Below are 12848 nucleotides of genomic sequence, written 5' to 3'. Positions count from 1 at the left end.
GGGCATCCTTGAGTCGACCCCCATCATCTTTGGGTCGATCAAGGAAGGGATCGTGGAGATGATGGAAGATCGCCTACGGGCATTCAGGAGCGACTTGGCCTCTAGCCAGTCAGGATCTCGCACACTGTCCTTCAAGGACTTCAGGAGCAGTGGTGCGCCGAATTTCCATGGGGTGAAGGACCCCATTGTCGCCAGGCGGTGGATTGCGGATATCGAGTCTGCCCAGTTGATCAGCTTCTGCCCCGAGGGGTCGAAGGTGAGGTACGCAGCAGGATGTTTTCGGGACCGGGCCCGAGATTGGTGGGAGTCAGTAGGTGACTCGATGGGAGCCGCGGCTATCGAGGCAATGACCTGGTCGGACTTTGTGGCTAGGTTCAGGGCAGAGTTTGCGCCAGCAGTCGAGCTTCAGCAGCTGGCCAGGGAGTTCTTAGACATGAGGCAGACGACAGAGACCGTGGCGGAGATCACCGTCAAGTTTCGGGAGAGGGCTTTATTGGTGCCCCAGTATGCAGGCGACGAGGATATGAGGAGGACTCGTTACCATGATATGCTTCGAGCTGACATTCGGGAGCATGTTAGTTTTTCGGCTTGCCCTACCCTGGACTCCATGATTGCCAGGGCTAGGGAGAGGGAGATAGATTTGGAGCACATCCGGAAACGGAAACTTGAGAATGGTCAGACATCGGGGGCTTCGGGGAAGAAGCCCAAGGGATCAGATGGGAGGCCGAAAGGCCAGTCGGGACCGAGCCGCTGCGAGAGGTGCGGCAGGCCGCACGAGGGGGCGTGCAGGATGGGATTGTCAGGCTGCTACAAGTGCGGCAAGTTTGGGCATATCAGCAGGGATTGCACTGCTCCTGCGACCGTTATTCAGACATCGGAGTTGCTGTGTTTCCACTGCAACCAGAGGGGCCACAAGAAGGCCAATTGCCCCATGTTGACAGCTTCAGCGCCAGTGAAGGCGCCAGCTCCAGCGACCCTGCGGATCACGGATGGCCGTCAGGGCAAGGCAGAGGCTCCAGTGGTGAGGAGTCGGGCATTTCAGTTGACTGCCGAGGAGGCACGCGCCGCGCCCGATGTGGTGACGGGTATGATTCCTTCCTTCTATCTTTTATTTTTCATTGTTATGATATTGATATGTGCTCCGTGTGTATGCATGTGTATTAGGATCGTTCCATGTGAACGGCATCCCGGTTCAGGTATTGTTCGACTCGGGTGCATCCCGATCGTTCGTTTCTCTTGCTCTTAGCAAGAGATTTCATGAGACTTCAGGCGAGTTAGATTGCCCGTTAGAGGTAGAGATTGCCGATGATCGATCGGTGCGAGCATCGATGGTGTTTCGAGATTGTGTTCTGCGACTGTTTGAGGAGTGTTACCTGGTAGACTTGGTTCCCATTCCATTGCGTGGGAACAAGGTGATTATTGGCATGGATTGGTTGAGCCCTAATGGGGCAGTGATAGATTGCGCGCAGCAGCTAGTGCGAGTCAAGACCCCAAGCGGGGGAGAGTTAGTGATTCATGGAGAGCGGCCGCAGTGTGGACCCACTGTATGTCCAGCAGCGAGGGCTAGGCGCTACCTTCAGCAGGGATGCGCGGGTTATGTCGCGTACGTGATGGACACCCGGGAGGCGGGTAAGGCAACCGTGAGCGAGGTCCCAGTGGTTCGAGATTTTGCTGATGTTTTTCCGGAGGAACTACCTGGGATACCTCCGGAGCGACAGGTGGAGTTCAGGATTGACCTCGTTCCCGGTGCGGCTCCGATAGCTAAAGCACCGTATCGGTTGGCTCCTCCCGAGATGCAGGAGTTGTCTACGCAGCTGCAGGAGCTGCTGGACAAGGGATTTATTCGGCCGAGCAGTTCGCCCTGGGGAGCCCCGATTCTGTTTGTGAAGAAGAAAGATGGGTCGCATCGGATGTGTATAGATTATCGGGAGCTGAACAAGGTAACGGTGAAGAACCGTTACCCGCTCCCGAGGATTGATGACCTCTTTGACCAGCTTCAGGGTGCATCTTGGTTCTCCAAGATTGATTTGCGTTCGGGTTATCATCAGATGAGGGTCAGGGAGGAGGATATGCAGAAGACCGCGTTTCGGACGCGCTATGGCCATTACGAGTTTGTGGTGATGCCGTTCGGGCTCACCAATGCTCCTGCCGCGTTCATGGACCTCATGAACCGTGTATGCAGACCGATGCTGGACCGGTCTGTGATAGTCTTTATCGATGATATCTTGGTTTATTCCAAGACCCGGGAGGAACATGAGGAGCATTTGAGAGAGGTGTTAGAGACCCTGAGGAGGGAGAGCTTGTATGCCAAGTTCTCCAAGTGTGAGTTTTGGTTGCGCGAGGTGCAATTTCTGGGGCACCTCGTCAACCAGAACGGGATTCTGGTCGATCCGGCCAAGGTTGAGGCCGTGATGAGATGGGAGGTTCCGAAGTCCCCATCTGAGATTCGGAGCTTCCTAGGATTGGCAGGCTACTATCGGAGATTTATCCAGGATTTCTCCAAGATAGCCGTGCCCCTGACGCGGCTGACGAAGAAAGCCGTGGTCTTTCGGTGGGGACCCGAGCAGCAGGCTGCATTTGAGACACTGAGACAGAGATTGTGTGAGGCGCCGATCTTAGCCCTGCCGGAGGGCGTAGAGGATTTCGTGGTTTATTGCGATGCGTCCATTTCTGGGTTGGGCGCGGTGCTGATGCAAAGGGGGCATGTCATTGCTTACGCTTCGAGGCAGCTCAAGCCTCACGAGGCGAACTACCCGACGCACGATTTGGAGTTGGGGGCGGTGGTATTTGCCCTCAAGATTTGGCGACATTACCTCTATGGGGTTCGGTGTACCATCTACACGGACCATAAGAGCTTGAGGTACCTCATGGACCAGCCGAATCTGAACATGAGGCAGCGTCGGTGGTTGGATGTGGTGAAGGATTATGATTGCGAGATCCTTTACCACCCGGGAAAGGCCAATGTGGTGGCCGATGCGCTTAGCCGCAAGACGGCGCCGATCAGGGACGCCTGTTTGAGGATGACTGTGGTGACTCCCCTGTTGGAGCAGATTCGGGAAGCTCAACAGGAGGCTATCAAGGAGGAGCATCGGAAGAACGAGCGCGTAGTAGGTCAGGTATCCTCCTTCGATTATGATAGCCGAGGGTTATTGACACTACACCGTAGGGTGTGGGTGCCGTATCATGGGGGCGTGCGCCAGACTTTGATGGAGGAGGCGCACAAGTCCCGATTCTCTATTCATCCCGGGGCGACGAAGATGTATAGGGATCTTCGTCTAGACTATTGGTGGCCCTGCATGAAGCGGGATGTGGCATGGTACGTCGAGCGGTGCTTGACCTGCAGGAAGGTCAAGGCCGAACATCAGAGGCCGCATGGCAAGATGCAGCCATTGGACATTCCACTGTGGAAGTGGGAAGATATCACGATGGATTTTATCACGAAGCTTCCCAGGACCGCGCGTGGAGTGGATTCGATTTGGGTCATCGTGGATAGATTGACCAAGAGTGCTCACTTTATTCCGATTCCGGAGAGCATATCGGCCGAGAAATTGGCTGACATCTATATCAGGGAGATTGTGGCACGGCATGGGGTGCCAGTATCGGTGATCTCGGACAGGGATGTGCGTTTTACTTCCAGGTTTTGGAAGAGATTCCATGACGAGTTGGGCACTCGTCTGCATTTCAGCACCGCCTTTCACCCGCAAACAGATGGACAGAGTGAGCGGACCATCCAGACTTTGGAGGACATGTTGCGGGCGTGTGTTCTGGATTTCGGTGGTAGCTGGGATACCTATCTTCCTTTGGCTGAGTTCTCCTACAACAACAGCTATCACGCGAGCATCGACCGCCCTCCCTTCGAGATGTTGTACGGACGGAGGTGTAGGACCCCGATATGCTGGGGTGAGGTTGGCCAGAGAGTTATGGGAAGCACCGAAGTGGTGCTCAAGACGACTGAGAGGATACAGCAGGTCCGGAGCAGGCTTCAGACTGCTCAGAGTCGACAGAAAAGTTATGCCGACAAGCGTCGATCCGATTTAGAGTTCCAGGTCGGGGATATGGTCCTCCTGAAGGTGTCACCGTGGAAAGGCGTCATCCGATTCAGGAAGCGGGGCAAGTTGGGCCCACGATTCATCGGACCGTTCAGGGTCTTAGCCCGGGTGGGCAGGGTAGCATATAGGCTGGATCTGCCAGCCGAGCTTAGCCAGATCCACAGCACTTTCCATGTTTCGCAGTTGCGGAAGTGCCTAGTGGACGATTCTGCAGTAGTACCTTTGGAGGATATTCAGGTTGATGACAGCCTGAACTACATCGAGCGCCCAGTCGCAATCCTCGACAGGAAGTCGAAGGATTTAAGGAACAAGAGGGTGGAGCTAGTGAAGGTGCAATGGCAGCACCGCAAGGGTTCAGAGTGGACTTGGGAGCCGGTAGACGAGATGATGGAGCACTACCCCGAGCTGTTTCAGGATCAGGCGGCAGACTTCGAGGACGAAGTCTAAAATAAGTGGGGGAGATTTGTAGCACCTGGTTTCCGGTATGTGAATTTTATTTGAGCATTGCCTTAATTTAGCCTTAGACTCGGCGAGTCATAGGGTCCGACTCGCCGAGTAGGGACGAGACTCAGGACGCGTTTTAAGTAGGCGACTCGACGAGTCCATATCCTGGACTCGGCGAGTCACCGCTGCGGGATGAAACCCTAAGTTTCGAGGGTTTGCACCCTATTTAAACCCTCAATCCGCCCCAACTCGTCCCCATTCACCCCCAGAACTCCCCCTACATCGTTTCCCCTTGTTTCCTTGAGAGTTTGAGGTATTCTTGGTGTGTTCTTGAAGGTTTTGGAGAGGAAGAGGAGTAGATCAAGAAGAGGAGAAGGAGATCAGCCATCCTTGTGTCATTTCAACCTTTCCTCTGAGGTATAACCCGTTTTCCCCTTGATTCTATGCTTAAAACTTCATTTGGGTCCTTCTTGGTCAATTCCCCAAGCTTGCATGTTCATTATATGTTGTATTAAGGCGTTTGGCCTTTGGATCTATGTAAGATTGAGCTCCAGGAGCTCAGATCTGTTAGCTTTTTGACCTCATGAGACTTGTTAGCCCTAGATCTACCATTTTGAGTCATTTTGAGCCTTATAATCCATATTGGTGATTATCCACACGTAAAGTTGGAAACTTTACGTGTGATTCGTATCCTAGAAGTCCAGATCTATGAATGGCATGGTCTGGAACCGAGCAAATCGGTATATTTAAGGAGTGCATGGCGACGACTCGGCGAGTCGCATAGGTGACTCGGCGAGTCTGGTCGCGAGTCACCGAATTGGTCCCTTCTTCATGTGTCGAGTCGAGCCTCGAGTCACAGGGGGTGACTCGGTGAGTTGGGAGCTGAACTCACCCATGATAGGACTCGGCGAGTCAATGCCCTGACTCGGCGAGTCCAAGGCAATCTTCATAGATCAAGAACAGACTCGGCGAGTTGTTCATACGACTCGGCGAGTCTTAGCATAAAGTGTTCATCGGATGAAGATGAACTCGACGAGTTGATCATACAACTCGGCGAGTAGGATGAAGGTGTTGAATGGCAGTTAGAAGGTGAACTCGTCGAGTCATAGCCCGACTCGACGAGTAGAACCAGGGACCCAGGACATTGGTTTGCTAGGGACTCGGCGAGTGGTGCTCCACTCGGCGAGTCGGGTCAACTGAAAGTTGACTCCAGCTTTGGCTTAGAGTTAATCCAGGGGTAAAATGGTCATTTTACCTAAAGGACAGTTAGCAGTGTTTGATTAAGTATGTCGTGGAAATTGCAGCCGGAGGACTCCCGGAGCAGCAGCAGTCAGTTAGTTCCCGATCAGTTCAGCAGCTACTTCGAGGTGAGTTACCTTCCAGTAGCGGTGGGTCTAAGGCCACAATGCCGACCCACCAGTAGGAGTTGTATGATAGATGATTGTCTTTGTGATATCATCTAAGTTCGCTAGTACCTGACATGTTATATGCTAGCATGATATGCTGTATGTGATAGTAGTCGAGTTCGGTTGTTAGGACCGAAGGGTAGTCAGACACCCCAGATACGTCTGACAGTATATGATTATATGTTTGCATGCTGGCTTGTTATGTTATATGCGATAGAGGTAGTATGAGGGGACCAGTCCCTGTGGTCGGTTGTTAGGACCGACGGGTAGTCAGCACCCCAGAATGGCTTGACATGGGTAGTCAGCACCCCAGAATGGCTTGACACGGGTAGGTCGGCACCCCAGAATGGCCGTACCGGGTAGTCAGGCACCCCAGAATAGCCTGGCAGTATATATATGTTATGTGTTTGTATGGTATGCGGTACGTTGGGAGAACTCACTAAGCTTTGTGCTTACGTTTTCAGTTTTGTTTTCAGGTACCTCTGCATCGAAGGGGAAGGAGCCGACGCGGTAGCGGCACGTCATACACACACTCTTCGGTTTCCGCATTTATGAGATTTACTGGGATTGTACTCTGATGTTTTGATGGGATGTATGGTTTGGCTTTTGAGAACATGGATGCAATGTGTTGTGGTGTGAACAAACAATGTTTCTTTTATTTAGACAACGTTTTATTTATTAATGTTTTTCTAAAGTAATATAAAAAAAAAATTTTTTTGGGTCGTTACAAGTGGACTCAGAGTTGTTGGACTCAGCGAGTCTCGGGGTGACTCGGCGAGTTGAGTCGCGGATTGGGGGAATTCCGAGCATGGGGACTCGGCGAGTCATCGGGTTGACTCGGCGAGTAGAGTCAGTAACGGGTTGACTTTGACTTTGACCAAGGGTTGACCAGTGGTTTCCAAGGGCATTTTGGTAATTGTTGGTTATTGTTTTGAGTTCAGTGCCTTGGTGGTTGTCCAGTGGTGGAGATCGTATCAGTGATCGGAGCAGCTTGGGTTATCTGTTCAGTCGGCAATATCGAGGTGAGTTATCCTTACTATATCAACAGGGTCTAAGGCACCAAGGCTGGCCCTTATCGGATTGAGATCCGGGTAGTTGTTGTTATGTTATTGCTTTGATATGTTTGCATCCTGATAGCTAGGATGGTATATGTTAGAGACCTGATTGAGATCGGTATCCTGAGAGATAGGGTGATGCTATGCTAGTGACCGGTTAGGTCAGTATCCTGGTTAGGATGATGATATGTTATGTGATCTGTTTGATCTGTTTGTTGACTGTGAATTGCTATATGATTGTATGTATATGTGCACATGGTTGTTTGGACTGGAGTTGGGTTGAGGCGGGTCCTGCTTTGTGCTGTAGGCCAAGATACCCAGGGCGGACCGGTTGTCCCGAAGGCCCAACGAGCGGTCCGGATAGGCTGTAGGCCCCAAGAGGGCGGACCAGACGTGCCGAGGCTCAGAGAGTGGACCAGGCAGACTGAAGGCCCGGCGCGGGCGGACTAGTCATACTGTAGACTCAGAGAGTGGACCAGGTGGATTGAAGTCCCGGTGCGGGCGGACCAATCACACTGCAGACTCGATGTATGTGGTTAGATTCGGAGAGTGGACCAGGTGGATTGAAGGCCCGGTGCGGGCGGACCAATCACACTGTAGACTCGAGGTATATGGCTAGACTCGGAGGGTGGACCAGGTGGACTGTTGGCCGGTGCGGCGGACCAGTCCCACAGTAGACCCGAAGTGCATGGCTGTTCTGTGATCAGATATGTTATGGCATGTTATGCGTGTATGGTATATGTGGTTGGTATTTTGGCGATATCCCACTAAGCTTTCGGGCTTACAGTTGTGGTTTTATGTTTTTCAGGTTCTTTAGGAGACCGTGGCAAGGCGAAGGCGTGATCGTACCGCTCATCGTGTTTATATTGTGATGAGATTCTGGGAATACTTAAAATAAATTGTATTGAAAACCTTTTTGTAATAACTTTAATGGAATCGGGTTGTTTTCGAAAATTTTAAATTGGTTGAAATTTTTGGTCGTTACACAATGACTACCCATTCTCGACCATATCTAACTGACCCATACCACGACCTAATCGCGATCTTTAAATCTAATGCACAAAACCATAAACTTTTATTGTGAGGACAACACACACAACTAACGACAACTTGCTCTGCACTCAAGATATGAAAAAACCTTGAATTCTTCGCGTCTAAGGAGGACTCATGCGGATCCCTGAGGAATGGAATGAGAAACCTTCCAAATCACGAACACTTCAATGTTAGCCCACTTCCTTCCTCCATGTATGTAACGTCCGCGTTTCTCGCTAAGCATTAATAAGATGATGTAATAGTTAGGGTCAACAATTGTAACCTATTTGATGTAGTAAAGAAGAATTATGTGAATATTATGTGTTTCATGATTATTATAATATTATAAAATAGGAAAAATCATCCGAATCGCCCGTAAAACGTAAAAATAAGTGCACCAAAACATATATAGTATTATATATTTAGAAAGTACACATCGTCCCGATCCCGAAAATATAAATTCGTAGAAATCCGACTCCGTATGAATTAGATATGATTTTCGTAAAATATAAAAGTCAGTCACGCACAAGGAATATGTGATGTAAAAAGTTACGAAGAGAATGGTTGACTTTTAGCCAAAGCCACCAAAAAGAAAATCGTAGTACTTTTAAAATAGGAATTTTGAGAAAAAGAATGCCAAAATCGGATTCCGTATGAGAGGGTTATGATTTTAGCAAAATCATTTAATTTTATGAAAATATGGACAAAAAATAAAGTCAAAATTAGCCGACATAGTCGAAACGAAAGTTGTAGAAATCGTTGATAGCTACGCGTGGATATAAAGAACGTCAAACACGAAGTTCGTATGAACAAGTTATAATTTATAATAACATATTTACGTATTAAATTAAAGTATAAATCAAACATATATATATATATATATATATATATATATATATATATATATATATATATATATATATATATCATTAGAAATGTATCGACGATGCGGTCATTATAAGACTAATATTGAATACCTTCGACATTAGTGTAGTACAAATATCGTCAAATCTATTTAAAATAGTATTATAAATGAGCGTTTGGTCGTTTAAATAACTATAAGGTCGTTTAAGTAACTATAAAGGGTAGTTTTTGAAAATTAATTTACTGTAAATATGAGGCTCTAGGCTCTCATATTTCTTGCACCATTCTCTTGATTCAAGAGTCTTTCTCTTTCTATCACCGAACATTTCGGTACCTCATGATTCGACATTTCTTTTCGTAGTTTTAGTATAGTAAGGTGAGCGCTAAAGTGCTACAATGATCTTTTTAAAAAAAAGATTTAGCGACGAAGTTTTGACCACGAAGTTCTAAGTTTTTGATAGAAACCATGTAAGTTGAGCTATACCTATTACGCTTTAAGTGTAACTTATGTTAAAATTCATTATCTTTATTATGTACCTGTAAACATGATTTATTAGTGATTACAAGTCATTATACTGATTGATCTACTTACGACAGAGGTCTCTTGAATGGTCATGTTGGCTTAGTTGTTGGATTTCAGAAAGACTATACGCCGAAATGATTCTGCCTCCTAACTGTCCTGTCTGGATGATCCTTACGTGATAGTTCTTGAAGTGGATTTTGAATTAGTGATGAATCTAGACTAATAATTAGTCGCAATAAATATTAGACTAAGACTTAGTGATAATGATACTAGGTTACGTCAAAGAAGAAGAAAGTTGCCAGAAGCAAAGTGTTGTCCGAATTTCGAATCGTCACTTTAACAAGCGAGTGCATAATTACTTTCATCTTACACACAGATATGAAGTATTTAATATAAATTACATGCTATATGTGCCTATTATCTACGTTCCTGATATCTATGTTGGATGAATGATCTATACATGTTTTACTTGATTTGAACTATAAATGTATTTTATACCTATAATTTTGTTGGGTAAAGATGGGTAGATGAAAGACGATATAGATGATGATAGATAAAAGATGAGATAAATGATAAGTGGCCTTGACTTTAAAGATGATCTAGTCATCTAGCAGAGTATAAATGATGACCACAAACTATTCTAGATAGTCCAATGGAACGTTGGCAGGCGTGCAACCTGTAGGTGTTTTTGAACTAAGTGTTCACCAGGGGTACTCCATCCCCCTCATGGTTGCCTTACTGACATATATTGTTGAGGAATCTCCTAAGAATTATTGTCTATGCTGAAGATAATCCTTAGTATAGGTCCCTTTAGTTAGATGTTTAAGGAACAAAAAGTGAGGATAATGGGAATGGGTAATCGGGTTGAATGATTTGATGAAAATAAAGAATTTAATTATTGTGGGTTAAAAACCCTATGTTCTCACGAGGCTCCTAATCGTGACCCACTCAGTTTCTTGTATTATAGGTAGTGGCACAAGAGCACATTTGTGATGATCAGATGAAAGATTTATGGATTATAGGCCAGTAGAGTAATAAATGTTTGTAAGGCCTATGTTGTTTTCATTTATGCTTATGTATCGTATTGATAATGACATCCCAATGTTTTTGATATAATTAAAATACATTTCTTCGGAAATGATTTGATAATATATTTATCATATTTTGGGAACAAATTCCGCAATATTATTCTTCAAAAGGATACTCTAATTTTAAATATAGCATAAACAAATCGGTCTTTTCTGGCCATGAAATATGGGATGTCACAATGTAGCCATAAAACTTGAACTAAAATCCTACATCCCTGAACTGCATGTTACTCTGACCTATCATGATGAAACCATAAAAAACGAACCGACCGATGATCCTCCAAGTAGAATACTCAGTTCTCCCCCATTTATGGTTCGAACCATCATCGACTGACATCTGCAACATTGAAGCCTTAGGCCGGCTTAACCATGAACATACCCAACTTGACACTCAAGATGCATATCACAACGCAAGATGATCTTAAGAACAAGAAATCTCTGAATCTTAGATGGAGAATTTGGAAACCTTTCTCTCATCATCGTCCATTAAACTTGGTGAAATTGGCCAGAACACCATTGGATAGAATTAGCACCTTCTGAATTAAACTTACGCTCATGAAATATTACACTTGGAGGCTTGATTCAGAACCTCATACTCCCCTCGAACTTCAAGAATCCCCCTGTAAATGCTTAAAACACAGCTCTGGCAAGCTCAACGCCTCCACGTAACGCTTCTTCCTAGAACATGATTAACTTGATGTCTCCCCGGATACACCTGATCTCCCTGAATATGCGTTACATATTCCACCTGCGACATGACCTTCACATTGGCTATCAAACCACAAGAACCACTTAGTATCAAATATCACTTCACTGCGATCCATAGATGATTTACTACGAATCAGAATTATCCTTCCTTCAGCAGAACTGATCACCAGATCACCATTTCCTATCTTAACCAACAACTGACCCACGACCGATTTCTCCTCCTTTGAGCATAAGAGTCAGGAAAACACAACCCTGATGCATCAAGTAACATCCCTTGCCATCAGCTGGCCACTCAGCTTCAGGCTACAATCCTCGAGCTAATCATCACAACAACTTCCTTCTTGATTCCCGCAACTCAGGCTGGCACTACTTCGAGCAGGTTCCACGATGTCTCTAAATCAGCTAAACCTCTTAGGTCTACACCAACTAGAGCCAAACTACCATGGATACTCAGGCCCAATTGATTACCAGTCCTATTATGCACAATCATGGATGATAGGTTGAAAACGATGAGGACGAATGCAATTAACATTAGTACTAAACCACATTACCTACCCTCCACTAGCTTCTTAGAAACCTTTTTTACCCTTCCCGATCCTCGTACGGATCCTGTGCTTTCAGTAGTATAGGACCCTACTACTTTCCACACCTCTCCATACATGTCTTGAGAATTGCCTCCAAGTCTCTAAGTTACTATACCAAACCACTATCAATCTCATATACATGTGCCACCACAGACATATACAACTACCCATCCAAGACTCTTTCACTCTAGGATTCTTCTTACACATCAGCACACACTAGAACACTTTTCTTAGAACTCCACCACTGCCAGGTGTATCAATGCACCCATAAGCTTAAAAAAGCCACCACCAACCACCTAGATTTCTAGCTTAGATTTGCTCTCACACAAGTGCTCACACTAGCATACCCTAGCACTTTCCCAATACCACTAGGAATACCCACACCCAACCTACTATCAGTTGCAGAAGAAACTTCTACCACTACCAACTAACTATCTTACGAATACAATTACATGCAGCAAGGATTAAACAGTCACTCGACTGAAAGATCTTGCACTACAACAATTAGAATCAAACAAGAGCTGCGTAATAGACGAAACCAAACATTCTAAAACTATTTAATCCTTGTGGCATGGAACTTAACATATTCGCTTAATAGCTAAGTAACGTCAATATAAGTTTTACATAGCACAAGGCAAACAACATTCGAGCAGAAAACCAATAGCAAAAAGGCATCATAAATATCATGCAATTCTAACACACAATTTCTGAGGATCCTTAGCCTACACATGCATCTCTAACAGCTCATATAGAAAAGACACAGAAAGGCATCTTATAGCATACACATCATACTATAACACATATAACAACAAGTCAATTACATTATATAAGGCAAATATGGATATTTGGGAAATCACTTTTCGAGCTCCAGCTAACTGTACACATCGCATCATCCCTTTTCTACTCTTGACATGAATCTTTTTTTAAAAGGTTTATAAAAACTCCTAGCTGCATTTTTTGAGTTTGGAATACCACAAGTGTTCATCCAAATCCCTCAAACCAGGGCTCTGATACCAACTTGTAACATCCAGAAAACCTAGGCTAAATTTTTCATTTTTAATAATGATACATTCAAACAAATCATTTGTTCAAAAA

The sequence above is a fragment of the Lactuca sativa genome, chromosome 3 (assembly GCF_002870075.4).
Source record: "Lactuca sativa cultivar Salinas chromosome 3, Lsat_Salinas_v11, whole genome shotgun sequence".
NCBI classification, from domain to species: domain Eukaryota; kingdom Viridiplantae; phylum Streptophyta; class Magnoliopsida; order Asterales; family Asteraceae; genus Lactuca; species Lactuca sativa.
The sequence above is the reverse complement of the archived record's forward strand: the minus strand, read 5'-3'. Positions refer to the sequence as shown.